This window comes from Cynoglossus semilaevis, chromosome 13 (assembly GCF_000523025.1).
Source record: "Cynoglossus semilaevis isolate Cse_v1.0 chromosome 13, Cse_v1.0, whole genome shotgun sequence".
NCBI classification, from domain to species: domain Eukaryota; kingdom Metazoa; phylum Chordata; class Actinopteri; order Pleuronectiformes; family Cynoglossidae; genus Cynoglossus; species Cynoglossus semilaevis.
Window position 1 is genome coordinate 19,550,304 of NC_024319.1, and position 27,874 is coordinate 19,578,177.

At 40.0% G+C, this 27,874-nt stretch overlaps 1 protein-coding gene across 2 annotated transcripts in view; it reads left to right on the forward strand.

Annotated features, from left to right (window-relative positions):
- Positions 1–792: 792 nt before the first annotated feature.
- LOC103388892 (low-density lipoprotein receptor class A domain-containing protein 4) overlaps positions 793–27,874 on the forward strand; it is a 166,640-nt gene continuing 139,558 nt past the window's right edge. The window contains exon 1 of one of the 2 annotated variants that reach the window (XM_017037779.2): positions 793–975. The gene's annotated coding sequence lies outside the window, so the exon portion shown is untranslated. The remainder of the gene's footprint in view (positions 976–27,874) is intronic. The other variant, XM_017037778.2, reaches the window with a different exon arrangement.

A 27,874-nucleotide genomic window follows, 5' to 3' on the forward strand; every position in this document is an offset into this window, starting at 1 on the left:
CAGTTGTCCGTCCTCCGAGATGCCACTCCAGCACCTGAACCTTTATTGCCCGTGTCTGTATTTTAAAAAGGTTAAACACGACCATGACAATTATGCTAAAGGTCTTTAAACTACTGCAAAGACACAGGGAGCCTTGAGGCTTTCTTTGTCTTTGTGCTAAACCTTGCATGATGGATGATTTTGCAGGTGCATAACCTTCATCACAGTGTCATCAGAATTTCATTTCTGTCTTTGCTGCTCAGCAAAGACAGGGAGGTGGTCAGAGCTGCTGTTTGGTCTCACCATATACAAAACGTTATCTTGTTTTCTTATGCATGCTTGTTTTTAAAAATTGATTTGGGACAGTAACATGGTCAAGTACAAAAGGATTTGTGCATGATGAGTGAAAGTGAAAACAATGGAAGGAGGCAGATATTCTACTTACTTCTCTGACTGATGGAGAGTGTAGGTCAGTTAATAAGTACTGTAATACAGTTACCACTGTAGTTGGTTATCTAACATGAGTTAAATTATTATTTTTTGCTTGGACACAATTAAACCTATTTATTTTGAGCCTAACATCAATAAATGATTGACCAAGGTAAAAGAATTGCAATCTATTAATGCCAGGTTACTGTTTTTAGAAATATATTGCGATGTTGTTTAAAGGTAATACAAATATTTTAAACTGGAATAATTCTCACTGAATAAATAAGCAACTTTACAGTGAGTACAATATTACGTTATTGCTAAAAATGCCACTGGCTGCTCTTACGGCTGTGACCAGCAGATGTCGCTAGAAGCTCGTGTGTATATAGCTGTCAGCGGAGCAGCGTGTGTAGTAGTGGAGTCTACAGTGGAGCAGCTGAGCTCTGTTTTGATCCCACACTGAAAACCGCTGTAGTGCAGTTGGACTTGACGTCTAGCGACACAACATCATCAAGCACTCTAACAAGCAGTCGCTGCAGTTTAACACGTTAGCGACTGCGTTTACAGGTAGGAAGTTACGTCATTCTTTCTTTAATTTTATGCACTGGTGTTTATATATATATACATGCAATTTCATGTCAGGCGTCTGCAGGAATGTTTTGCTTGTGTTAGCTGCTGTGGCTAAACGCTATCCAGACTGTCCCGTGTGAGGTCTGACAGCGAGGGAGACTGATGATGGAAGTTCAGAGTTGGAGCCTCTTTCCAAGCTGCGCCAGACAGCAGCTAAGCTAACACGGCTAAGTTAGCCTCAGGCAGACAGACAAGCAGGCAGAGAGGGAGGAATGCTGAGGCACCCGGCTGCCATCAATCATCCCGCCGGGGTCCAGAGCGCAGGGGTCCGCTCTGCCTGAGTCCCTGCTGCCGCTGACTGACCGTGACCTCCACTGAGCCACAACATTCATCACTACAAGCAGAGGCAGATGGATGTTTATTAGTCCGGCCGCTGTATCGTTAGCTGTCCTGGCCAGTATGATATGATGGAGAAGCTAGCAGAAGAGCCAGATTAGAACGCATACACAGTAGCCATCATCATCATCATCATCATCACCACCACCCAGCGCCTCTGGCAACATAACTTTTTATGCAAATGAGAAAAGGGCGCAGCATGTGATGATGAAGTTGTGCCACTGTGGAGTCACATCTGGGACAGGGCTGGCACTGTGTGCATGTGTGTATACATTTCCTCCTACTGCATGAGTGCTGCTCGTCCACTAAAGTTTACTTTCAGTGTTTAAAACAGATAGACAGAAATTACAGTGAAATAATAAGAAGAAGCACAACCAAAAAGCTACTGTATGATAAATTGCAAAAAAGATATGTATACATTTATAGATAAGCAGTGCAAATTGTATTGGTGGAATGTATAAAATAAATATGTATATATAAGCACTGTTGATTGTAGTGCAGGATAAGACATGAGGTCCACTGAACAGTTGCAGTCCAAAAACCATACGTTCTGATGGTTCTGAACCATCAGAACCTGATATAGCTGCTGATGGCTTCACTTTTTTGTTTGAGTTTCCCTGTCCCTGGTGATCCAGCACCGTTTACTCCTTGGGACTCATTAAAACAACTCAGGAATATCTTTAAGAATTTTTCTACACATTTCACTTCAGGCAAGATAAAGGTTAAACTAAGTCAAGCATTGTTCATATGGATGATGTCCCAGACTTGACCCTGTCGCATGATAAATAGTTATCTTTCTAAGTCATCTGTTACCTTTTAGTGCCACTTATCTGTTGACACACCTTCTCCAATACTGCATTCAGGCATTAATCTTCTACTGCTGAGCTTGTTTAAGGCCACAGTGGGAGCAGCAGCCAATCCCAGGTAATGTCAGGTTAATGGTCGGGTTGTCAGTTCATCACAAGGCCAAAATACAGAGACACACACCACAGTATCATATCAGCCATGTCTCTCACGTGACCCACAGATGGCTCATAGAAAAAATGTATTTTGGAAATATAGTTATGTTATTAGGTTTTTATTTAATTACTGTCATGGAGTTTAGAGATCACTGCTGGGATGTATTTGCTTCCTCGTTCAACCTGCATCAACAGAACAGTGTAATCTATGTTCTTCAGTGTTCTTAAAAAAAAACCTTACACCCCTTGGTGAAAGTGACAATTATGACAATGCTAAAAATGTCTGATGCTACTTTGTGTTTATGTTGGTCTTGGTTATTAGACACTCAGCACTTTATTTTACCAATTAGATAATTGGATTTAGATTAATTTGATTATTAAACACTGTTTTAAGTACTTTGTTTCCTGGTCAGGCCTAAGCACTTTGCTCAGTTATCCTTCTGCCTCATTCAGAACTTTTCAATTCCAATGCTACAAACCACTCAAAGTTCTCATAGATCTGATTAAGTCAGCTGGTGCAGCTCAAAGAGCAGAAACTTTGATTTTGCTTCAGTGCTGCAAACCTGCTGGTTCACAGAGAAAACCATGATTGGGAGTGGAACCAGGTTCGTTCTAGACCTTTCTGTTTTATCTACGACGTGAAAAGGCTGGTTTTGTTATCCTTTTTCATCATGCATCATGGTGAATGATCCCTGCTGTCTACTTGTATGAATGCACTGGCTATAAACAATAACTTGCTTAATGTTTAAAAGAAATAAACATGACTTAGACATGATCAAAGTGTCTGCCTGATGAGTTTTTACAGAAACACTAGGAATAATGTAATTGTTCACAGTATGACAGTGGCTTCGTTTTCTCTCTCACTGACAAATCTGATGCAAACACAACAGAGTTTCTCAGTGTGTTGTGTCTGGGCTGTTGCAGTTGAAGAGTGTGTATTTCTGTGACTGCTGCCTTGTTCAAGTCAAGCGTGCTGTTGGGTTCAGTGAGAGGACACCTGTGCACCATGATGAAGATTAATGCACATGTTCAGCGAGGAGACAGTTAAATATTGCCAAATGTCAAACTCCCATATTATTTATGACTGGGAGTATTGATGGATAATACTGATGTTTCTGTTCACTGCCACTCATCCATACACTGACCTTTTTTTCTGTGCATTATTTCTGCAAGTATAAAGAGTGACGGTACAGTCTGCTCACTACAATTTACAGTCTGCAGCCTGACAGATATCAGATATAAAGTGCTCTGACCTTGGTGATCCATCATAGTAAACTCAAAGCTGTAATTTATTTTAATGGAGCGGAGAATGAATCAAATTATTCCTGACCTGATTATTTCATTATGCTGAGTCAAGTGTTCATATACTATAACCGTGCACCTACGCAGTCGTCTTGTTTCAGTCTCGAGGAGAAATGCAGTCAATGGGGACACAAATACTGCATTATATAGACAGGATGTTGACAGTTGGTTGTTTATTGTGGTGACATCATAATTACTCATTTGGACTGCTGCCTGGAGATTGTAAATATTATTACAAATTCTGCTGTGACATCATCTTATTGTTCTGGTCGTAGCTTAAAATTTACACCTCTGATGGAGGGTATATTACCAGGTTTTCTTTACTTAAGTATCCGGGTATCTGGATAATTGATACGCCTTTGATTTATGTACATGCTCCCTAATTAGTGTGGGAGTCTAAAGTAAAGATGGCTTTTATTACAGGCACAAATCATGCTGCGCTTGCAGACCAAGGAAACCTTGTGGGAGCTACATTTTTGCCCATAATGTTAGAATCGGTTGTTTATTAATGCGCTAATATCTCACCAAGTCTTGATGCTGTGCATCATGGAAATTTCTAGAACAGGTTAATTGGTATACAGACTGATGAACTCAACCCCAGTCATCAAGCTGATGCCTGATAAAAAGACAGGTTAAGTAAAGTATACAAGAAGTACAAGAAGTAGAAAATGAAACTGAACTAGATTGACACCTAATACTGAGCATTAGTTTATCTTGATGTTAGGTGGTAAGTGCTACGTGAAAAGTATTCCAATAATCATGCACTTTCTTAATTGTTACACCCCTCTTTTGTTTTTGTTTTTTTAGTTATTAAAATATTTGGTTCTTGCTTTTTCAATTGAAACTACATTTTTCACCAGAACTGTAAACATTTTTTAACAAATCTTTCTTGCATCCTTATCATACATGCTATAACCAAAATAATTTTCAGTTTTTCAGGTCGGATTTTCGATCTCAACACGTCCAATACACCCTTCTCAGCTATTTTCGACCACATTCAGATTCCTGTAATGACTCATCTATTTTTTTTTTGTTAGAGTGACTCAGAGCCATTTTTTTTAGGATGATGGACCCAATTCTGATTTGCCAAAAGGATTTGTGTTGCTTGGGCATTTGTTCCTACATTGAACATTTTGCCTAAGATAGGATTGTCTAATCTTAAATACAGTTGTCTCATCAATGTGTTATTTTCTTTGATGTGTATATCATTTTGACCCTTTGAATACAATCTGAATGGAACTCATCTCTGTATTGAATCATAAATGAATAATCTACTGCTGTTTTCAGTGTAACCTTCAAATACTCACATAAGAAAACACAACAGAGTTGTATCATTTTTACGACTGGCAGCCTTTTTTCTTTCTTCTTCTTGTGTTAAAAGTTTCAAGACAAAGATGATCTTGATGATAGTAAACTGTCCTCTGTGTTGTGGAGTAATATCCCGTGCCAACTTCATTATATGCTGTTGGGTTGCTGTTGATGTTGATGTTGGTAATGTGCCAAGTAACTGCACAGCAATGTGCCATGAAATTAGCAGAGCTATCAATCATTAATGTGAACAAGGCAGGACTCAAAAGAGAGAATGGCTGTAGATATGGCTGTGCCTTTATGTTTATCCTCCTTTGTCTATGTGCATTATCTCTTCCAAACCTGTCAATAACTCGGCTGACCTGGGGTTTTTGGTTTCTCTATTTTTGTTTTTGATGGGGTCAAGATTGAAGAGAGAAGATAGGGCAGCTTGTTAAGCTTCTCGAGGCATGTTGTATTATAAAATAATTGAATGACTGGGGATGATGAGCTGAATAGTAATCAACTTGGCAGGTATTATTAGGAGACTAGATGAACTAAGTGTTTTTGAAGTCAGAGTTACACGCCGTTTGTCGATTGAGAAATACCACATGCAAACAGGTTTGTTGAGTTAGAGTCTTCCTGCAAGTAGTAGAGGGTAAACTGTCTCTTCAGTCCAAACAAATTATATCAAAATGTGCTTTCGGGTCTTTTTTGTGCACAGAAGGAACTTTTAATTTGCTTACCAACAACAACAAAAAAAGTGTTTCTTCTGCTGGATGTTGTCATAACTACTGCAAACAATCTAGCTTCTGAATTTGCATAAACAATATTCAGATATTGGATAAATAACTCTTCTGATTTTGTTGTAAAATGATGCATTAGTTTGATAGATTTTGTACTGCATTTTAATGCAAAGTAAAATCAAAATATGTAAAATAACACTGTAGGAAAATACATCAGATCGAGACCCTTGGAACTGCTGTCGTCTCTGGTTTGAGTGGGTCTGATAAGGACACACCACTGGAACTGCTAAGATGAAGTCCATTAAGAACAAGTGCATAAAAAGCATCAAGTCATGAAATAAAAACTGAGCTGTGAGGTTGAGGGGAAGGTCGGTGGGCAGACTGGTTGCATTATTGGCCACAGTGATAAGTTCTGCTTCCCACAGCTTCTCAGAGCCAGACGTCTGTGTCCGTCTGTCCGTCTTTATTTTTGTCTGTCGCTTTGTTACTGTGTGTGTGTGTGTGTGTGTGCTGACTGTGTGCTAACTGACCGTCACTCAGTGTGTGTGTGTGTGTGTGTGTGTGCTGACTGTGTGTGCACTCATGTTTGTGTGCGTTTCACCCTTTGCCAATTAGCGACTTCTCACCTCCCGAGGCGAGAGGCTGAGTGTGCGTAGACAGAAGAGGAAGACTTGATGGGGCTTGTCCGATGCTGACAGCTCAGCCTTAACCTGAACTCTCACACACATGCACTCGAGCACTCTCTCTCTCTCTCTCTCTCTCTCTCTGCCACACACACACACACACTGACATGAGCTGTAGTCAGTTGTTGGTAATATCGCCTTGTCTCCAGGCTCATGTGACGCTCCAAATTTTGACAGTATTGTGTTTGCTGGAGCAAAAGGTGTGAGACGGGTGAAGGCGAGAGCCGGTGCACCAGAGTATGTGTGTCTTTGTCTGAATGGAGCTTATAGGAGTTTGTTGCTCTTTGTACAAGTGCACTGTCTGTTATGTGCCCACTGCTCTGTGTGTGGTACGGTGGAGAAGAGAAACTTCATGTGATAGCTTGAAGAATAATGTGTTAAAGAAGTGCAGTGGACTCTAGTGCAGGAGAACCACAATGCATTTCTTTTTTTGGAAGTGACACTGAGACGAGCTGGCTGACAGAGATTAGAAATGAGAGAAATACTGTTTATTATCATTACATTTATTTTTATTTTATGGTCAAATCAGACGGTGGCAGGGCCAAACGACACCGTCACCACAGTCACTGCAGTCAGGGAACTGGATTGAAGATGCAGGGTTATTTTCTCCCTTAATCCTGAATTAAAACAATCTGAGCAACTTCTACCTGCCTTCCCTTCACAGCCCAACACGTCCAACCAGGCCCAGCTGACCATTCTCTGTCCTAGGCCAGCAGACCCTGTCAACGGCTGTGTAGAACCGCATCTCTGCATGTCAGGCTAAATCCTTCACTGTGTTTAAGTACACAAAAAACAAAGCAAAACAAAACTTATTTTTCTTATTTTCTGGAGAAGCATTTTTAATTTGTGTTCTAAACCCTTCCGTTGACAGAACCAAGTGATTTTGCACAGTTCTGACTAAATACATACAAAATGTTTTGCTCATCCAATGAAAGATCAAAGTGCTGCATGAAATCCTTTGATAAAAGCAGCAGTTTTAATTTAAACCCGGGTTGGCACTACATGATAAGTTGATCAAAGAATGTACTCGCCCATTTGTATTTTTCCCCCTCTGTGATACCCTTAGGAAACATGGCGCTTAGGTGTAGATTCCAACTGAAAGTTGATCTCAGCCACTGACTGAGAGCTGCCAGGATTTCAGATCAGATTTCAGGAATGCAGCGTTTGAAGCGTCTCCTTCTCATCAGGATCACTGGCATTGTGACAGAGTGTACAAATTGTTCCTTAAATTTATGCTATTTATAAACGTTTCTTTTTTCCTTGTATGGGTACATGCAGAGAAATAATGAAAACCCATCAATCATACTGCTCACACTCCTCCATTCACCATATGTCTTATTCTGATTATGTATGCGTCGTTGGCTCTGTGAGAGTAAAGGTTTTAAAGGTAGAGTGTAAGATTTTGGTAAAATCAGATTAAATTAGCATAAAAAGTCATGCTTCAGAGAGTTTTTGTACCGACCTGAAAGTATGTATTTTTCATTTCCTCTCACTGATCAATAGTGTAATAATTATACACTAAAAATCAAGCTGCAATAATGCAGAGTCAGTGGGAGGATTAATGGTAATTTTTAAAAATGAAATACCAGGAAGACTAGTGAAAATAAAAAAAGATATTACAATTTTAAACAACTTTATTCTTTGCAGTCCAGAGTACAGTACCACGGGTCAGTGCTTGGAGACCCCTTTTTTAGGCTACCGCTTGAAAACAAAATATATATGTAATAAATATTGTATCTGTATTATTTACAGTGATTGTTTGGATTAGGTCAGAGTTCTTCATAAGCACTCCTTTCTCTGGACGTCTTTTTCAGGAATAATTTAAGCCTAATTGGAATACATCATTCTATTTTTTTTTATTTTAGCTTTTTATTTTTTATATGTAAATATATTTTTCAAATGTAATATATCCCAGTAAATCCTTGTCTTTTCAGCAGGTTTGATGAAGGATGATGTCGATAATAAGTATTTACACGGTTTCCTTTTCCCCACACAGACCATCCTCACCATATCTCTTTACACCATGTGTCAAACCTAGCTAGATCTTGAGGAAGCTGCCCTCTCTGACCCTGGTTCTTGCTGGTCTTTTGGCTGGTTCTACCCACCACAGTAGAAACTCTTAGAAACGTCAATATCAGATTTTTTCTTTTAGGTTTTCCAGGTTATTAAGTTCTGGACACTTTGGCCTGAGCACCCACTTATTTCTTTCCTAAGTTCTTAATGCTTAAATTTTGAGATGACAGTACTAGTTACCTCTTTAAAACCATTTATATAAAAAGTAAAAGAAGAATTTAATATATTATGACATTCTCCATTATCTCCATGCCTTAAGTATTCTGCAAAATCAATTAAAGGCCGTGATGCCCTGCTTTGCCCACGGCTCGGATGGTGAAGTGGGTCATTTATAATTGCTAATCAAAAGGTCAGCGCTGTGATCCGAGCTCCTTCAGTCCACATGTCAAAATGTCAGAGAACAAAAGACTGGACCCTGAGTTGGGCCTGGAGAAAGAACATGGTGTGTGATGGTCTGCTAATGTAGCAAATTGTTTCTTGGATTTAACATTTACTCAGTTTCCACACATATATAAGAATAACAGTGTTCTGTATTCTCCATTTTTCACCCCACTGTTTTAATGACATTCATCCGTTGTCACATGACATCTCAGTCTCTAAGCTTAATGCATTTTATCATTTTGGGTTTTACACCATCTGTCCTATTGGGGGAGCTGTATAGTCTGTTCTGACGTGTATCATGCTTTATCTCAGACACCAATAATTGGATTCTGGCAAAAGCTGGATAAACAGCATCTCATGTTGTTGCTGCCTTTTCAGATTATACCGACTCAGACAGATGGCACAGAGTCAGGTCAGAAAGAGCTGGCATATTTGGAAATATTTGGTTTTCATGAGAACATGAAAATGTGATGTGAAAAAGTAACACTGCCGTGTGTGTGATAGCTGATGTGATGTGAATCTTCCTTTATCCTTATTTATCTTTGCTTCCTTAGCAGCTTTCTTGGCAGATTCCTCTGTTCTTAATGCTCAGAGAACAGAAACTCCAGCCTTTTGTTGCGAGTGTCTCTTGTTCCTGCACTGATCAGCTCCAGTTCAGAAACACTGCAGAATCAAGATTAAATAGTTATATTGCAGCGAAACCAAAAGTGCTGATACTGCCTTGCTCTCAAAGAGTATTTCAGAACAGAACAAATTCAAACATTTCTTAGTCAAACTGTGACTTAACTTACTGCTAGAGTGCTTTTAGAACACTCTGTCCTTGTTTGCATTCCATCATTTAACCACAAAGCCTAAGCAGCGATTTTAATAATTCAGCACAGCCTCTGCATGGGACGAATTTCACACAGAGGCTGTTACCCTAAAAACCTTGACTACTGAGGTATTTCTATTTTCCTCAAATTAAAGATTTACGTGCTCTTTCATGCCTGACAGTTCATAGCACTTCCGACTCTGAATCTGGAGGAAAAAAGAATCAAAAACCAACATCGAAACGTCTTGCTTAGAGAAGGATGCATACTTCATTCTGAATTCCCTGAGTGTTTAGATTCTTTTATGTGGCAAACTGAGATATTTCATGGTACTGTATGTTGATAATACACAGCCAGTGTATTAACTGTGGTATGAGATACCCTTTGTAGAGAGTGCTGCACTCTGCTGCTCTGCTTTAGTGTGGTAACTTAATAGACTGTTAACAGGAGCTGCACATATCTGATTCTATGTGTGCAATTATCTGTTCGTCTGAGACGACGTACAGCACGAGGGGTATGGGCTTGGTATGTACTTGCATCATCATCGTGTGTGTATACTTGGAATTCTCAGTGCGTTACTGGTCCTCTCCTCATGGTGCTAGTCCGAGTCGTCTCTGTGTTGAGCGCTGACTAAAGGCCCACATGTTAGCAGACTGTGGGCTTTACATTATTGATGCAGACTGTGTCGACCGTAGTCTGAAACTAATAAAAGGAATCACAAGGTGGAGTGAACTTCTGCTACACTCTTTGGGAATTCAGCAGCAGACATCCGTGGCTTCAGCCTGACACCAGGGCATCTGAAATGAAGAGCTGAGACCTGACCTGATTCCTCTGATATGACAAGTTTACCAGTGCATTTTAATGAGCCTGGCTCTCAGGGGATGACCAAGATGATTAAATATAGCTAATGGGCCAGGAAAGATCAAGGCGGTCCACTTTCATGTACATGATCTTGTGAGAAATCAAAAAGTCAGTCAGTGAAATTTATTTTGTGCTGGTGCTGCACAGTTTACGTGCTCGACAGCTAAAACAAAGACACCTGCGTGTAGAGTTTGATGAAGGTGAAGTGGTGAATTATCACAAAAATGAAAATGGCCGTACAAAGGTCATCTTTGAAGTAATGTTAAGTGGGCCGCAAAAAGAGACACTGCCCCCTGCCAGTATGTCAGGGGTTCCCAAACTTTTAATACAAAGGCCCCCAAACAGCATTAGCCTCTAGCCCCCTACGCAAACCCATGCTAAAAACCATGTAAAGAACCATCAACTCTTGGAATGTACTCTATTTTCTTACTTTTGCTCACTAATTATATTAGTGTAGCATAAGAAAATTATAACAAAAAAATAGATTTTATTTTTATCTTCCATTCTTTGAAAAGCACCTGTACATGTCGTTGCCATTTCAGGGAAAAATAATTTATTTTTCTTCTTTCTGAGCTGACCAGTAGAGTAATCTGTTACGGGCATAGACTAAACAGAGGAAATGGATATTACTACATTTCCGGGGTTGAGACTTTTGGTAACAAAACGCACTCAGGTCTGATGTAAATTCAAATGAGTAGTTTGTTACATGCATACCCTCACAGTCTTTCTCTAATGGATCTGAAAAGACAAATACTACTACTTTTGGATCATTGGCTGAACTCAGTTTTGAATTATGGAATCAGTCCAATGCTGCAGGAGCAAAAAAAAAAAGGTGACTGCGAGCATCTGAAATATGACCCACGGAGCCGTTTGTCCATGTCAAAATACATTCCCCAGACATGTCCCATTACAACGTGATACTTAAAGAGTGGAGTAATGTTGCAATTGATTACAAAGAAAAGAAACAATACTGTAGCCTGTACAGCAGTGAGATATAGAAGATATACATGGATTTATAGTTTAGGAGATTTTAGTATCATTATGGATTTATAGTTTAGGAGATTTTAGTAGTTCATCCATATCTGTCAAGATGATCAGGACCGTCTTTATACTTTTGATTTTGATTGAAGTAGAGCAATTTAATACCAGTCATACTCCTGCTCATACACAGTATACTACTTTGTGAAACAACTGTTACGTTTCCACATAATAAAAAAGACAACAGTAACAAGCCTTAAAAAAAAGAAGAAAAATCAAGAACAAACATCAATTTTAATTTGGTGTAAACAGGAGGATAAGTCATTGATTGTGGTTAATTATTTCCAGTCAATATCACTTGTGTTTATTGGATCCCTTAATGTTTGACAGTCCTGTGGTTTGTGTGATCTCTGGATCATTTTTCATGGATTTCAAATTGATGCCTGTGTTCATTCAAACCTATCAAGTGTACTTGGAAGTTTTCATCTCACCGTTTTCCTCTGCCTTAGTCTTAGTCTAGACACGCTGTGTTTTTTCGCGGTCAGACAGCAGCCACCATACAAATCAGAGGTGTGATGTGACATGTTTTTCTAATGAGATTTTATGTCTGGTTTGATTCTTGCTGACATCTTCGACTTGAAGAAACTTGAAAACAGCACATATTGCCAAATCACCCTCAGGACAAGAACTTTTTTTTTTCAATCAGGTAGATACGGTTGTTGGTATTTCACAATAAATCGCCCAACCCTGATTTCATATGGAATATAATTATGCTTTCATCTCCAATTATTGGGAAATGTTTAATGGTACACAAACTGTAACACGAGTTGATCTCAATAGTTTTATTTTTTTTGGTAAAACTTAACAAACACGACCGCTTTATTCTGTCTGTCGTTTACTGATAATTTCCTGAATGACATTAGCCATTTAAGGCAGATTGTTTCCTATATGTTGTTGATTGTCCAGGTAGGAATAAATGTCGACTAATAAATTGAACAATTAGCTTTTATAATTGTCAATAAAGCATAAACAAGCAATATGCTTATTAAACAGAAAAACAAATTAAAAAATGTAATAGAAACGAGCCACCACATTTCTAAGCTCCAACAAGCTTCAGGTTTGACTATAATTGTGACCACTGTGTGGCGTTCAACACTGTGCTACTGTATATCATTCAAAATGTGTTGATTGATCAGTTTTATTGTGAAAGTCTGGAAAAGAAAGAATGTTTGACTTTAACATCATGGAAGACTAATGAGTTCTGATGTGATGTGATCCTTTCCCTAACTTTCAGACAACAGATCTAATGTTGTGTTTGGAAGATTGTCTTTACTTTTTGTTAGAAAACGTCTCAGGATTGAATTTTAATTCCAGGACCAACTGTGTGTATGCAGTTTGACAGATGAATAGTTTTGGGTTTTGAGTTCTGATTCACAAAAAATATTTTTCATGATGTTTATGTTTGCTTAGTTTCTTACCTCACCACTTTATGAAACGTTAATCCATAATTCCTTGCTTGTGCTTCTTGCTCTGATATCGAAGTAAAAATGCAGTTTCCCTAAAATTGGAAAGTAGAAGTCGTGAGCTAATTGGTACCATAACTTATTGGAAAGATGGCTCAAGTTGTTAAAATAAGACCGGCGGCCTCATTTATCATACTGGATGTAATCACACTTCTGTTCTCAAACCATGTGTAGTGTAGACTCATTTCTATGCATATAGCCGAGTCATCAATTTCATCTCAGGCTGGAAACTGTGCATATTTTAAAACCCCTGGAACCAGACCTGCTCATATGAGTTTAGTACAATCTTAGACAAAATGATTCTTTCACTATAGCACGCACAAAACAGATGCACCTTTACGTTTTATAGAAATGACGATTTCAGAGTGATGTTACACAGGAACTATTAAAATGTCTATATATAATTCACATATGTGACATAACACACATAACACACATACAGTATATATGTGGTATGCTATATGGTATATTATGTATAATATATATATATACATATATATATATATACTAGTGCCTTAACAGTATGTGTATTTGTAGCGCTCGTTCAGTACAGGACGTCCGTAGTACTGGGCATAGGAAAGAGGTCAGTTTTCACAGTTTATGTTAAAATACAACTTTTTGCTTCTGAAGGTTGACTCCAGTGAAGTGTTGATATAGTTGAGAACAGGCTTCACTGCTAACACCTTAAAGGATGTCTCATTGGCTTTGAATCCACAGCTTTAACAGTTGAAAGCTTTAGTGAATACCATGGGAGGGTACCAACTCACTGCCTTTCCTCTACTCCTTTATCCTGTTGCTCTCTTTTTCATTTTCTTTCATTTCCATGTTTGCTTAAAGAGCCTGGGTGTGTTTGCTTCATGTACTTGGTGGTGACAGGTGGGTGGTACAGCGAACAGCATTCAGATGACAGGAGATTCACTTTTGCAGCCAAGCTATTGATTCACTTTCTTAATGGAGGTGTTGTGTCCCTGGTAAGTAGTCTACTCATGTAACTCTTTTAAATAGTGCACTTTTTGTGTGTCATTCTCTGCTAACCAAAGAGACAAGGTTGGTGATTCAGTGGAATGGAACATTTATCTGCCGAGCAGACAGAAATTCTCCTTGCCAAAACACAAAACGGAGGTAACAGAATCAACAACCAAACACAACTGTAATACTGTATAGTCAACTCGCCTTATCGACATCCAGTATCCTTGGAGTGTTTAAAACGTAACTGATATAAAGTTAGCTAGCGGCCCACTTCTAGTGTTTACGTGTATTTATTTAGCACTGTGCTAAATGACCAGCTCTGCTTATCTTTCTGGTTTTACGTGACGTTGGTTCGGCCAATCACATACGAGAAACACAAATGATGGATCCTGGCGCAGGTGGGAGTGAATGTGTAGCTGGAGCTACTCAGGGCAGGGATTTTTATACATCGTAACAGGGTGAAAAACAACTTTTTTAGACATTTATTGAGGCTACAATAGATCATAAACTCAACTGGTACATCAGGCAGACCAGATATCTGTACCAAACCATTGACAAAGTCAAATTTGAATATTTTTTTTCCTGTAAAAACAAATGGCTCCTAAATATGGAAACCTCCATATGACATGTTAATCATAACAGTAAATCGTCCATGAAAACTTTTGAGGAACAAGTAAACTGTAATACAATCACCATCCAATGCACTGTGTGTGTGTGTGTGTGTGTGTGTGTGTGTGTGTGTTTGTGGTTATTGAAGTGTAAGTCGGTGAGAGATGCCAGTGGTTTGTGCAGAGCACTGCAATCTTTTCTCGCCAACTGTTTTGAAGTTGGCAGCTGGCCAACTCTGACAATGCTTTCTGGGACATGAAGTGGAACATAGTGCGCACACACAGACGCACACACACATTCATACACACAGGAGGTGCTGGAAATGCCGTAAATCTGTCAGTGAAGCTGAAATGAGCTCCATGCCACCAGGGGGATGTGTGCTCTTCAACAGGGTGTGCGCTATAAAATCCCAAGGACTATAAAAGCCAATCTGTTGTGTGGAACTCCATGTGTGTTGGTGTGCGTGTGGGCACCTCTGTCTCCAGCACATTTTTTAAATACCCCCCCCACACACACACAAACACACACACACCATCTGACTCTCGCCTTTGTTCTTTTTATCTTTGCTTTTCTTCTCAGTCTGTCAGTGGAGCTCGGTTTTCCGTCCAGGTATTGTTATGTAAATCATCACATATCTAATTTTGCCAGATGATAGAAAATGGCAAATATCCCCAAACTTTTCATTTTTATGCCTGCATGCATCTAAAAAGAAAGTCATTCGGTTGTTTTTTGTTGTTGTTTTTTGCTAAATGCTCAGCCGAACTCGGAGATCAATCCAGAAATGTCTCTCGTCTGTGGTGAACCTGGTGAATGCTACTGTATTGTGTGTCCAGTCATTTTATCACTAATTCACATTCATGCAGAGTGTCAGGATTAGCAGCGCGCTTCACTGTATGTGCTAATAACAGCATGTGACAATAAGCCCTCATGTCTGCTGCTGCATGGCTCCGACAAAAATGAGATGAAATTTAAATCGATTCTTCTTCTGCTGGCTTTTAACTTTGTTTCTCAGCTTATCATTCTGCATATCTCTGCATATGTTTGACACAAACCAAGGTCACTGGCTTCATGAATAAGTCCAACTGTTCATCCTCCAGTGTGTGATATGTAAAGATTTGTTTACCCGCACACATCTGCTCCAGTCAGTTTTGCATTTACTAAAACTTCTTCTTTAAAAAAAAAAAATCCTGAGTTTATTTTAATTCTTCTGCTTGACTCGTCTTGCTCTCTGCCTCACCCTCGTGTGTAGAGGCAATATTCATGCCATGTAAAAAACGGTTTCCTCAGACACAGAAGAATGATTTCTATGAATGTGTATAGTTGGCTGGAGGATTGTTGAAATGTAATTGCCCTTTGGGGTATCTTTATCTATCTAACAGGTAAGGAATATGAATTGGTCTGAGAGGAAGGTGTAAGAAATTCTCCACCGTGTGTAGAGATTTAAGAGACACTTATATTTTTTACCACGTGTGTCTTCTTGTCTTCTTTATCATCATTTGTGTCACTCCTTCATCCCCTGGGTGAGATTTGTTGCATTTGGTGCAATGACAGCTTTTTGACAAATATAATAAAGTATTTCAACTATGGACAAACAGAGAACTCCAGCAGCCAAAGGCTGTGTCAAAACGAACTGCAGAAAAATACACAGACTTTGACCTCAGGGCCAAATGCTGGGAAAATAGCTGTTGCTCTCGCCTTAAAACAAGAAGATTACCAGTTTGCTGCATCAATTCTCAGTCTCTCTGTGTGGAGTTTGTGCTCTTCTTGTCTGCGTGGGTTTAAACTCCAGGTGCTCCTGTTTCCTCCACAGTCCAAACACATGCTAATAGGTTATCTCCACATCTGGTCCATGACCTTGAGGCTAAAGAGGTGGAAAATAAAAATACCGAATCTGTCAAAGATGGTCCATGTCTAGTAAGGCAAAGCCAGCAAACAGTATTTACATGTTTTTCCAAGTTCACTTCGAGAACAATAAGGTAATTTATATATTTGTCGCCCAAAAATACAGTAGTTACCAAACTGTCGGCAGATTCTTTTGTATTTCAGATGTTCAGCCAAATGTTTTATGTGGAACTTTTGTATAAACCCTGGGACCCATCTGACAAAAAAAACCCAAAAAAAAATGAACCGTGTCATCAGGTGAAGTGCGACACAGCTGATGTCACTGCGTCTGGGATGCCTCATATGAACCATTCCGGTACATGTGAGTCATTTTCTAAGACATCCGAGACCACTGACTCGACCAAGTACACGATACCTAAAGAGACACTGGGAGTGATTGGATTTAACGCTGGGAGAATGTTCTGGAGAACAATGTTCTATAATACAACACTGAGGGTCACTTCTTTGTTTCTCACTGGCCATAAATGCCTTTGTGGCTGCGCAAGAGAGGCTTAACTCACTTTTGCACAGAATAGTTTGTTAGGCGAAGGTCACACATATTTGACCTTTGGTGATGATGATGTCCCATAAGGTGTAGTGATTGGCTGGTGTTGGTCTTCATTATGTTCCATACATTTTGAAACTATTTCTTCTCTATCTGATGTTTCTGTATGTTGTTAGCGCATCAACTCACGTGTGTCATTTCTCACTGGCACGGTTTGTGTGCGTGTCTGTCAGACCCTCCTCAGTCCAACTGCGGTTGACGACTCATCTTTTTAAGTGCTGTGAAATGTTTGTGACAAATATCATTAATCCTTGAAACAGCCAGACAAATGTCTACCCAAAACAGCCAAAAAAAGGGACAAATATGAGCTTTTTATCTGATGACAGTTGTGAGGATGAGAGCTGTTTACTTCTCCCTCTGTCCAGATATTTACACATCTTTGCTGCAGGAAAATCTCAACCAGACAGATGTGGCTCCGTAAACCTGATTCCAAATCCTCATTAAGTTCTCATTAATATTCAACCGTACAGAGCTCAGAACGATTGCTGTAATCTCTTGTATCTTGAAGTGCGGCCACTACAACAGCAGATAAAAAGCTGCATTTTGTCGGCGGACACACCGACTCTGGCACACAAACAGTGTGTATAGACTAGTGGTGATGCTGCAGGCTGAGTTAGTGGCAGTCTTCCTGTCTCACACTGTGTGTGACGTGAGCAGATCATAAGGCCTGCAGTGGAGTGACTTGGCAGTCACCTCTCTTTCTCTGTTTGTCTGCCTGGTTGCCTGCTTGTCTGTCTCCAGAACTCTCTGTCCTCCACTTCAGCTGTATGTGTGTCCATCTGTACCTCTGTGTCCACTGACCCCGCTCCTCTCATCTTCCATCTCTGTCTGTCCCCTGTCTGACTGTGTTGACGTCTCTCCTCGTTCCTCACTCACAACCGGTGTTCTGGTGTTGTAACAATGACTTTACAGTCGCTCGCTTCATACGCTGTATTTAGCCTGCTTGTTAATGACTAGAAAACCAACTCTCAAAGTCTTGGACATTAAGCAGTACTGATGTATTAACATTAATACTCAAAGTTTTAGTTATTAATAGCCATTGTCTCTTTGAAGGTATTTACTTGCTCAAAGCACAGTTCTCTGAGTCTTAGCTATTGTGATTCCGAGAGAGAGAAAACTTTTATTACCTTGTTTGAAAGAACTTCGACTTCACAAAAACCCTGCAGCCCAAATAATTAAATCATTGGGGTATTTTTCACTCAGTGTTTGTTGATTTCCAAAGGTTTATACCTGTTTTTTTGGCTTTGGTTTCCATGGATTTTTTAAACTCTATTATGAGATTTTCCTTTTATTCTTGTTGCAGTTTCAAATATTTGCATCTCCCTCAGAAGTATCTGCAACCCTGCATGATCAAGCTGCACTACTTCTTTGGATCTATTATTGTATCTGGCAGATGAGTGTTAATAAGAGACGTACAAAAAAAGTCTGCCCTTATTGCCTTAACAAACACTTTGCCCCGTTCCTCTGAAAAATGGGAACTACTCCAGGCTTGGCCTCTCGAACTGTCACGGTCATGACACACGTGTGCTCAGTCCCCAGGTAACCACATTGAATTCGTTATTTTGCTTCACATATACACTGACGAGCTGCAGGTGACTAAAGCTGGTGTGGCTTCAATCCTAAGGAAGCGCTGCAGCAAATGTTTTCTGCCATGTGTGACTTGCTGATAAACTCTTCCATTTACTGATTTAGAAACTCCTGGCACGTATCTGACAGGTTCCTGCACCTCAGCAGAAGAACACCAATGAGGCTTTCACACCACAGGTGCAGGCTGGCTCAGTCCAAGGTCACCACTTCCTGTTAAAGTGAGGTTTGGTGGAAATACTAAACAAGATGACTTTGGCCAATATATAAAATTGAATCCAATTTATATCTGTGATCATTTGAAGGCACAGAACAACCAAAAAATCCAGAGGCAGCAGAGTTGACTGAAAGAATCTATGAATAAATGATTCAATTCTATAGGATCTTTGCTCTGTGGACACTTTCTTTGACCCACAGAGATATACATCAGGAGACTGAGAAAAAAATGAGATATAAATAGAAAACTGAACTAAACTTAAATGTATGCCGAGGTGAAAAATAAAGATTATAACACTTACGATTGAGAAAAAATGTACTTAGCCTGTGGCCTGTGGAACAAGTGGCAAATGAGTACCAACGTAGAGCTGCGTGTCTAGAAGATCACTACACTGACATTATTCCGTCCTGTAATCCAGATCTAGCTCAATAAGGTCAACTCAGCGTGGTGCAGAGCAGATCATCTTCTGCCATGCCATTTCCAGCCATGCCAGTTTGTGCATGTACATTCTCCACAGGAGCATATGGTGGTTACTGTCAGGGGAGCTGGTCTCCTGGCCTGGCCTCTCCAGCCCTGGGACAGATGGCGGCTCACTGGGCCCTGAAAAGCAACTGCGCTGCTCGAGCTACTCAGCCCTCGCTGTCCTCTTACTTTGGCTCTTCCTGTCTGCCTGGCGGCCAATTTTCCTACAGCAGTGACACTTTCTTTGCATGCCAATGCTCCTCTGTCTGCAGGTTCATTTTATCTGGGCTCTTCTGTCCAAACTCAACAGAAAAGACAAAAGTTTCAATGTAAACGGTTTACAACCCTACTGCTGTTACAGCACTCTGCTGGTGGAGAAACTTGCAAACAGATGAAACCACTGGAAACAGATTTTTAGCAGGAATATTGTTATTAATCCTATATGTAAAATGAAAAACGGAGCTATGCTAATGTTATTTTAACAGTTCCCTAAACTGATATCTCTTGGTAAGGTGGACAGTTCGTGGCCTGGGTGAAAGAGTTTTGTGCTTGTTAGCAGGTTCGAATCCCACATGGCTGGCTACGTTGTGCTAATCGAGCGTCATTGGAACAAACTGAGTTTGTTCCAATGACCAACATGGCTGACTAAGCCAGCTCTTCTTCTGAAAGGTCCTACACTTTATTAAATTGGTTGGAATTAACAAAGTTCTCAGACACTGTCTACACGGTGTCTGACATCTCATCACTTGATTGGTTGAACTCAATCTGTGGTTGACAGTGTAGAAAGTTTTTTTTTTTTTAATTGTTGAGGAGAAACAATAGCAAAGCATCAGGAGAAATGAATCTTCTCACGCTTGAGTATCACAGTATGAAGTGACCTTGTTGAATTGTTATTAAAAACAAAAGATTCTCTTCTTGCTTATTCCACTCCGCTCCTGCAGGCTTAGGAGGAACTTTTAATTAGTTGCATTGTAATGTCCGGGGACACAAAAAGTCAATGATATGTCTGATATTTTTGTTCTAAAAGTAAGTCATAGGTGAATTCTGGTTCTCTATGAAGTACAGACGCAGCCCAGAGATGGATTCTTGGCACAGAATATACACAGAACATGTTCCAGTCCAAAGACTCCCCCACAGTCCAAAGACCAAAGTGATTTCTCAGCATTGTTAAATCATTTCTCTCTTGTCTCACAGTGTTAGACAGCATCTCTAAGACATTGTCTATGCATCTGACGGAAGAACTGAATGGGTCTCTGAGTTCAACCCTTAAGAACACATAAAATGTATTGAATGCCTTGATGCAGTTATACTTTTTTTAAATAGTGAACTTTCTTTTCTTTGTCATTTCTTTTCTGAAGGCCTCGAGTGTGTCTCTGTAGAAAGTTTTCTCCACCTTAATTCTACGTCTTTCTTCTCTCTCCTTACTGTTTTTTTTCTTCTTTATCTACTTTATGAAACTTTTTGTCACGTCCCAATGTCAAAGCTCTATGGGAGTGAATGGATTTACAAGCAGCAACCTGCTGAGACGAAAGCTTCAGTCTAGTTAGAGAAAGTTTTAAAAATGTCTTGAGATTGATTGAGAGTGAGATTGACTTGTTGCCCGTAAGTTAATAATCACATTCAGACTCAATTCTGTCAATTTTGCGTCGTCGACGTAGCACAGACTTTGCCTGTGTGCGCGGGGGTCCCTGCTTATTACCCTACCTCTCTGCTACCCGTCAACAGCACCACCTTGAGTAGCATGCATACATCTATGGCACACAGCACACTCTGTCATGTGTGAAATGGGCTGTGGTTGATCCTTGCCCTGGGAGTGGAAAGGAGAGAAGAGTGTTTCAGAGGATGAGAACAGAGTTGCTCTCAGGAGGAGCAGAGGGGAGAAGGGGGAGAGGGAGAAAAAGGGAGAAGTTAGGGTCATGAACGGAGTGAAAAGAATGTGCAGGCAAGTAAGGAGAAAGCACAGACCAGGACCCAGAGTGTTGGAAATAACTTTCGGAATGCAGAATTATGGTCTGGAAAATAAATTCTGTTAAAGCCTGCTAAAGTAAGTGTGGAATAGTTGACAGTAACAGAAGCAGAATGGTAGATGAATTCCATTCTGAACACCTATTGTCTTTGTCTTCATTTGAATTAGTAATTTAAACAGATCCTGTCAGTATTGTTCCCACAGGTCTATGACCGTGTTACTGCTCAGTCATCCTTTCCTTCATTTCTGAGAACATCCTTTTTTTTTTTCATGACCCTTTGTCTTTGGGCCTCGTGGTTAGGGCTACACATCCAACACTACACACTGTAATGATTGATGTGTTCCAACGGTACGGTACGTTGTGTCACATCTCCAAACAAGGAATACGAGATATTTATACGTCAGCAACAGAATCCAACAAAAGTCAGTACTAATCGTAACATGACATTACATGCTGTGTAGGTGTTGAAGCAACAACAAAACGTTGTTTTGATTTGAATGTACAAAACATGGATGTGTCCATAAACATTGTAGGCATTTGGGCTTTTTTCTTTCCTGGCATGTCTCTGCTTGATGTGCGCGAGCAATAACGAATGGATCGTTATTTAGATGTCCCGCCTTTTAGTCAACAAACATGGCTGTCATTGGTGAACGATTGCATGAAAATATGCTGTTATTGTCAGTAAGTTAGATAGTTTAAACCCTTTCAACCCCTTAAAACAAGGTTGTTGAAGTCAAAGAAACCAACACTGGTCTTCAGACTGGTTGACACCACCCACAATAGGATTTGGGGACCAGGAGGAAACCTGCAAGCTTTTGTATGACAGACACCTGACAGCACCTCACCACTCCTGGTGGTCCAGAAATACTTACAGCATGACATTCACTGAGTAGCGTTCCATCATTTTCCTTTCCATTATCATTTCCTCTGCCAAGCATGAAAACTGTTTTATTAAAAAAAAAAGAAAAAGCAGCCTTGATGGAAAAGCATTAATGTTCTAAATATTATTTGCTAAAATGGTTTGTGTTAAAGATTCAGCTGGAACTGTTCCAGCTCTGAGTCACTCAACCTGTCTGTGGTGAAAATGACTAAAACTCCAACCAGGTACACCAGAAATAACTCTTCCCAAACTCTGCAGTATGGCAAAGCCGCAAAATCTGTCAAAAAGAAGTAGCAATTGACAGTTTGTCGTTATAGATGAACTAACCTTTGTGACAAAAACAAATGTTGTGTGATTATCAGCCGACCAAAAACTAAGCAAAAATAAATTTATGGGCATATTAGATGAGGTGAGGAGACGAGGATTTTGTCGGGAACTGGGAGGACGACAGGGACAGAATAGCTAAAATAAGTCAGAAATTTTTGGTGAGAGCAGATCAAAGGAGAGAGAGAGGGGGAGTGCAGGACAGACATGGAAATGGAGGAGGGAAATTTGGGTGGAAAGAAGCTGAGGCGACGAGAGGAGCTGGAGGTGGGGTAGAATGTGAAAGGATGTGAGTGTGGAAAAGTAAAAAGTGAGGGAGAGGAGAAAAAAAGGACTGGGGGATGGATCTGACTGGAGGGATGGATGATGAAGAGGAAAAAAGTGGAGGGCAGAGACAGTGAGAGAGAGAGAGAGACAGACTGGCACTGCAGTAGTGCTGCAGCATCACTGACTGACAGACAGCCGTACACTGACTGACTACTGACTGACTCCGTCTCGCTGTCTGTCTCTGTGCTGGCTGATTGACTCCCTGACTGGTCGCCTGGTCTGCTGGCTGGCTGAATGGATGCAGCAGCGTTCACTCCCCACAGCTTTGCCCTTCTCCTCCTCCGCCTCCTCCCGTCTCCGTCTGTCTCCCTCCCTTTTCTCTGTCTCAGCAATGCAGCATGAAGTTAGGGAGAACACTCAGGATTTGACTTTTTTAATAGCTGTTAGTGATGCAGTTTTCAAGCCATGAAGTCGTAAACAACATCTCTTGCTGACTGTCTCAGCACTGCAGAGTCGGGATGTAAAAAACAAAAGAAAAAAGGAAAGTTGGCGAGCCCACTCAGCGTCGTTCTTTTTCACTGTTTCCTCTTAAATATTATATATCCTTTTTACAACAATATAAAATTCTCTCTCTTTTTTTAACTTGTCTGACCTTGAAACCGTGTCCTTTTTTTAAGTGGACTCTGCCTCAGCACTCAGTAAACTTTTGTCAATTAACATGATACATATAAAGTTATCATTATCACCCCCTGACACTGCGATGGCCCCTGAGGAGATTAAAACACATTTCATCGCTGCTGAAAGCAATGTCACGCTCAGAGCGACAGATAGCCCATAAACACACACTCACTCACACACACACACTCACACATTTCTCTGTGCATTATTATCGTCCACAGTGAAGGGGAAGATAAATGGCGCTGAGATACGGCGGCAGACCTACAGACTGATAAAGAGGCCATAATGTGTCTGACCGAGTGTCCTTCTGCCTCCACTGGGTCATACATTATTATCTTCACAGAGGAGGGACCTTAAGATAATTCTCACAGTCCTCACAGCAAACACAGGCCTGGCTTCACAAAGTATTAAAATTTGTTGGTTCTACTACTGCATTGCAGCACTATGTCACCCTCTGCTCCTCTCTCTCACCATCCCTCTCCTCCTCACTGTCTCTCCATGTCTCTCTCTCCGGTTTTTCCTGTCCTAGAAGCAGATACGACTGTTAGCATTAAGTATTTCATGTAAACGGTTTTGTTGTGTTTTCTCTCTCTGAAATATTCACCAGCCTGTGGGGATGAAGTGGGTTAAATTGTGCGTATGAGCCGCCTTTCATCTGCCAGCAGATGCACTTTGGTCACCCTCGTCTCTCTGGGCGTCTTCCCCGTGCTCGGTGTCACATTCACTCAGTGAACTTCCATCTCCCACACAACCTTTTCTTTGTGTTGTTGGAGTTAAACTGTCTAAAACACAGCATATCTAATCAGGGATCAGTCACAGGCCGTGGATACATAAATCCTCAATCAGAAAGTACGTGTGGGTGGAGCACAGTGTTTAAAATAAACAGAATGTCTCCACTTGATCATTTTGATTCCATGGTTACTGGAGCTCTTTTCTGAAGGGGCTGCTGTCATATCATCGTCCACCGAATGTCGCAGTGTTTCTCCGAGTGAATGTCTCTCACTGTTCCTGTCAGTCTGGCTGTCGTCCTGGCATTGTCTGTCTGACTGTCAGTCCTGTCTGTCAGCCTGTCTCTCAGGGACAGAGTGGACACTGCAGATGCCACGAATCCATGTCACAATGGAGAAAATTCTTGTTTGTGACTAAGGTTTTTTTGCAGTGAAATCATGGACTGTAAATAAGAAATGGGCAGAGTTATCATTACTGAAGGCTTGGTTTAGAAGGTCTATGTCTCATTTGACTTTGGGAAATTTAAAACAAATTTATCAGTTTATGATGTCAGTATTTTGCTAGTGCAAAATGCTCATCTTGTCATGGAGTTTAAAGTCTCTACTGTGAACTGAGGCATATGAACAGAACGATGAACAGATTCTCCTCAGTAACAATAGACATTGTTTTCATCAAATTGTCGTTTGATGATGTCACGGTGCCTGGCCATGTTTTATCATATTTACAAACTAAATAACTTCTGAAACCATTGGAGCACTTTGAGCTGACACCTATGGCATCACTTCTTTCAGTTTTTATAAATGGTCTATGAGTTAGCAACGAGTAACGAGGAGACAGACAGCCTTGTATTCACAAATAAAGTTATTGGGAAATGTACAATGTTTGCATTAAAAATGCACATTATACATTGTCAACATGCCATTTATCCCTTAAAAATATCTAGCTGGACTTTGAGGTTACCGATATAACCGTGATTCCACCCGACTCACGACTGATTTAAATCTCACGAGTAATTCCTTAAGAGATAGCTCATTTGTCATAACAGTTTTGCACATCTTGCCTGGACATTCCCACAAGACTCGAACAAAGGGCTTGAAAAAACTGCGGCATGCATTTGAAAGCTCCACAAAAGGATGTCGTGAATGGATAAAGAAAGTGTCCTTAGATAATTACCTACAGGAAGAGGTCAAAACATTCTTTGTTCCTTCAAAGCCACCATCAGCCAAATGTTGCTCCTGAATTGTTCTGACGTCCTTAAACGTTTTTTCCCTTGGTTTGAAACTGACATAATCAAAAGTAAAAGGGAAATATTATAAAATGCAACTGGCAAAAGGAAAATACTACAATTTATTGCAAGCAGTGTCGTAAGTGAACAACTCAGCTGTTTCAATGAAGGAGATTGATTATAGCAAGGTCTTGATTTTTAATTATTGCATTTTTATCAACTTATTTTTAATTGAACACAGTGACAAAATGTGCCTGGCAGACTATAGGCCAAATTTAAACTGTATTTAATAAATGCTGGACATATTATATTTGTTTGCAACAATTGCACTTCATTCTAGAATTATATTACAAAAAAAAAACATTAATCATTGATATAACTTCTGGAATAACAGATTAGTAAATAGGATGATTTAGATAAAAAAAAACCCCACTCCCTAGAAACAAAACCAGGAATGTTGTCTTTAATTTGTCTTGTACTCTAATCTTCATAGGGAGCTCACCTTCCTCACCATCTGTCCGTTCCCACCCACCTTTGTCTGCTCCCTCATCGCCCTCTTCCTCGCTGTTTGCCACTTGTCGCAGTTTCTTTTCTTATACTCATTATCTCTTGTTCTGTCTCAGTCCTTCTTTTTCTCACTCTGTCACTTTCCCTCCATGCCTTCCTCTGTGATTATGCTGCCCACATGTCTAGACTGAAGTAAAAAAAACCAAACTTTTTCTTCTTGTGTATGTGATATCTGTTTGTGTTAGTTCAGTCTTTTTTCAGCCGTTTGAATTGATATTTACACTGGCTGGATTGACATGGAGGACTTTTATGATCTGGTGCACTTTAATGGCCATCAAGGCTCTTTTTTTCTGCAAGTGCTAGATATAAAGTGAGGCCCGACAGACACAGCAATCAATCACAGCAATAAACCCAACCACTGTTGTTTTGATCCCTAATGAAATGGGCTGTAGTGATGCTCTGGTAGAATTCTTGTCTGCGACACAAAAGGTTCTTTCTTCACGTCCACCTCGTCCCCAGTTCTAGTTTGGCTTCTATCAGGAAGAACATCAAGCAAATAAAACGGTTCAAAATTTCTTTGTGAACAATAGTAGTTACCACAAAGAAATCTTTTTTGAGACGTACAAAATAGAGAAGCCTCTGACTTTACTTAGTTGGTTGTAATTTTGACAAAATGTGTAAATAATTCAGCTTACTTGTTAATCATTCCAGCTTACTGGAATGATTGAGATAACACATTGTGTGTATGTATACTGTATATGTATGTATATATATATGTCTGTGTGTGTGTGTATATATATGTATATCCAGCCCAACATAAACCTTGAAAATTACATTTCAAATGTATTGAACTAACACCATATTTTATGTCATATTTAGTACCAGTATTAACAGATTGTATTGTCTAATGCACCACAACACAAGAACCTTAGCTTTGGCTTTTTATATTTAACGCTGTTGCATTATTATATGGTGATAAATCAGGCTGAGATCAGGAATATCATCCCCAGCCTTTTTCTCAGGCAGGTGAAGGCATCACTTACATCTCTTTCTCTTTGATTAGTTAGATTAGCCCGACTCAGTTAGCCAATTAAAGGAGTTTAGTTTAGCCACAGTGCAGAGTCACTGCTCCTGGACAGGAAGGTCTGCAGAGGTCAAACAGGGAGGCTCGTTAAATCAAATGGAGATGGAGTTGCTGCAGATCAAGACCTGTATGTCACAGGTTGTGCACTTTGCAAAACTGCTTCGAGCTCCATATAGTGTAGGCAAAACCTGAGCATGAACATAAGGAATGATTGTGGACGTGAGCTGGATCATCATGTTGGTTTTGTCATGTATAGAAATTCATCCTAAAAAGAAAGCACACGTGTTACTATGTGATTAAAGCTGTCCTACTTGACCTGCTTTAACAAAAGGCATATCTTACTATATTTTGACATTCACTACGCACCACTGTGAAAGGATTCAATCATTCAATTGGAGACTGTGTCTGTGATAACTGCCGGCCAATCAGAGAGCAGTATTGTCCTTAGCAACAGCGTGAAAGCCTTCCTACTAAGACTGGATCAACACACAGTCCCACAGCAGGTGAAGTTCAGATGAAATGATTTAACCCCTAAATGTCTCCCTCCTTGGGCTGTCAGAGCAGTGAGTTTTATGTTTTATACATTCAGAACCGTGACTCCGGCTTCATTTATTCAACATTTATTCGGGATTTTTTTTTTGTGTGTGTGGTGATGTAGTAACAGGTATTAGGTGGTAAATCAGACTGTAACCAGTGGTGGATGTTGGGGCTGATATTGATGTCAATATTTGAAATAATGAAAATTGAATATGTGTCACAGCCAAAAGCCACACATCCATCCATCCATCAATTATTCATACTTGCTTTTCTATAAACCCATGTCTGGATAAACATTTCATTTTTTATTAAAGATTACTCTGGCTGGACTATTAAATTAAACAATCCATTTCACTCTGTAGTCTGACGTTATCTTATTGTACAGCTCTAAGCAAAACCTTTAGACCTTAAGA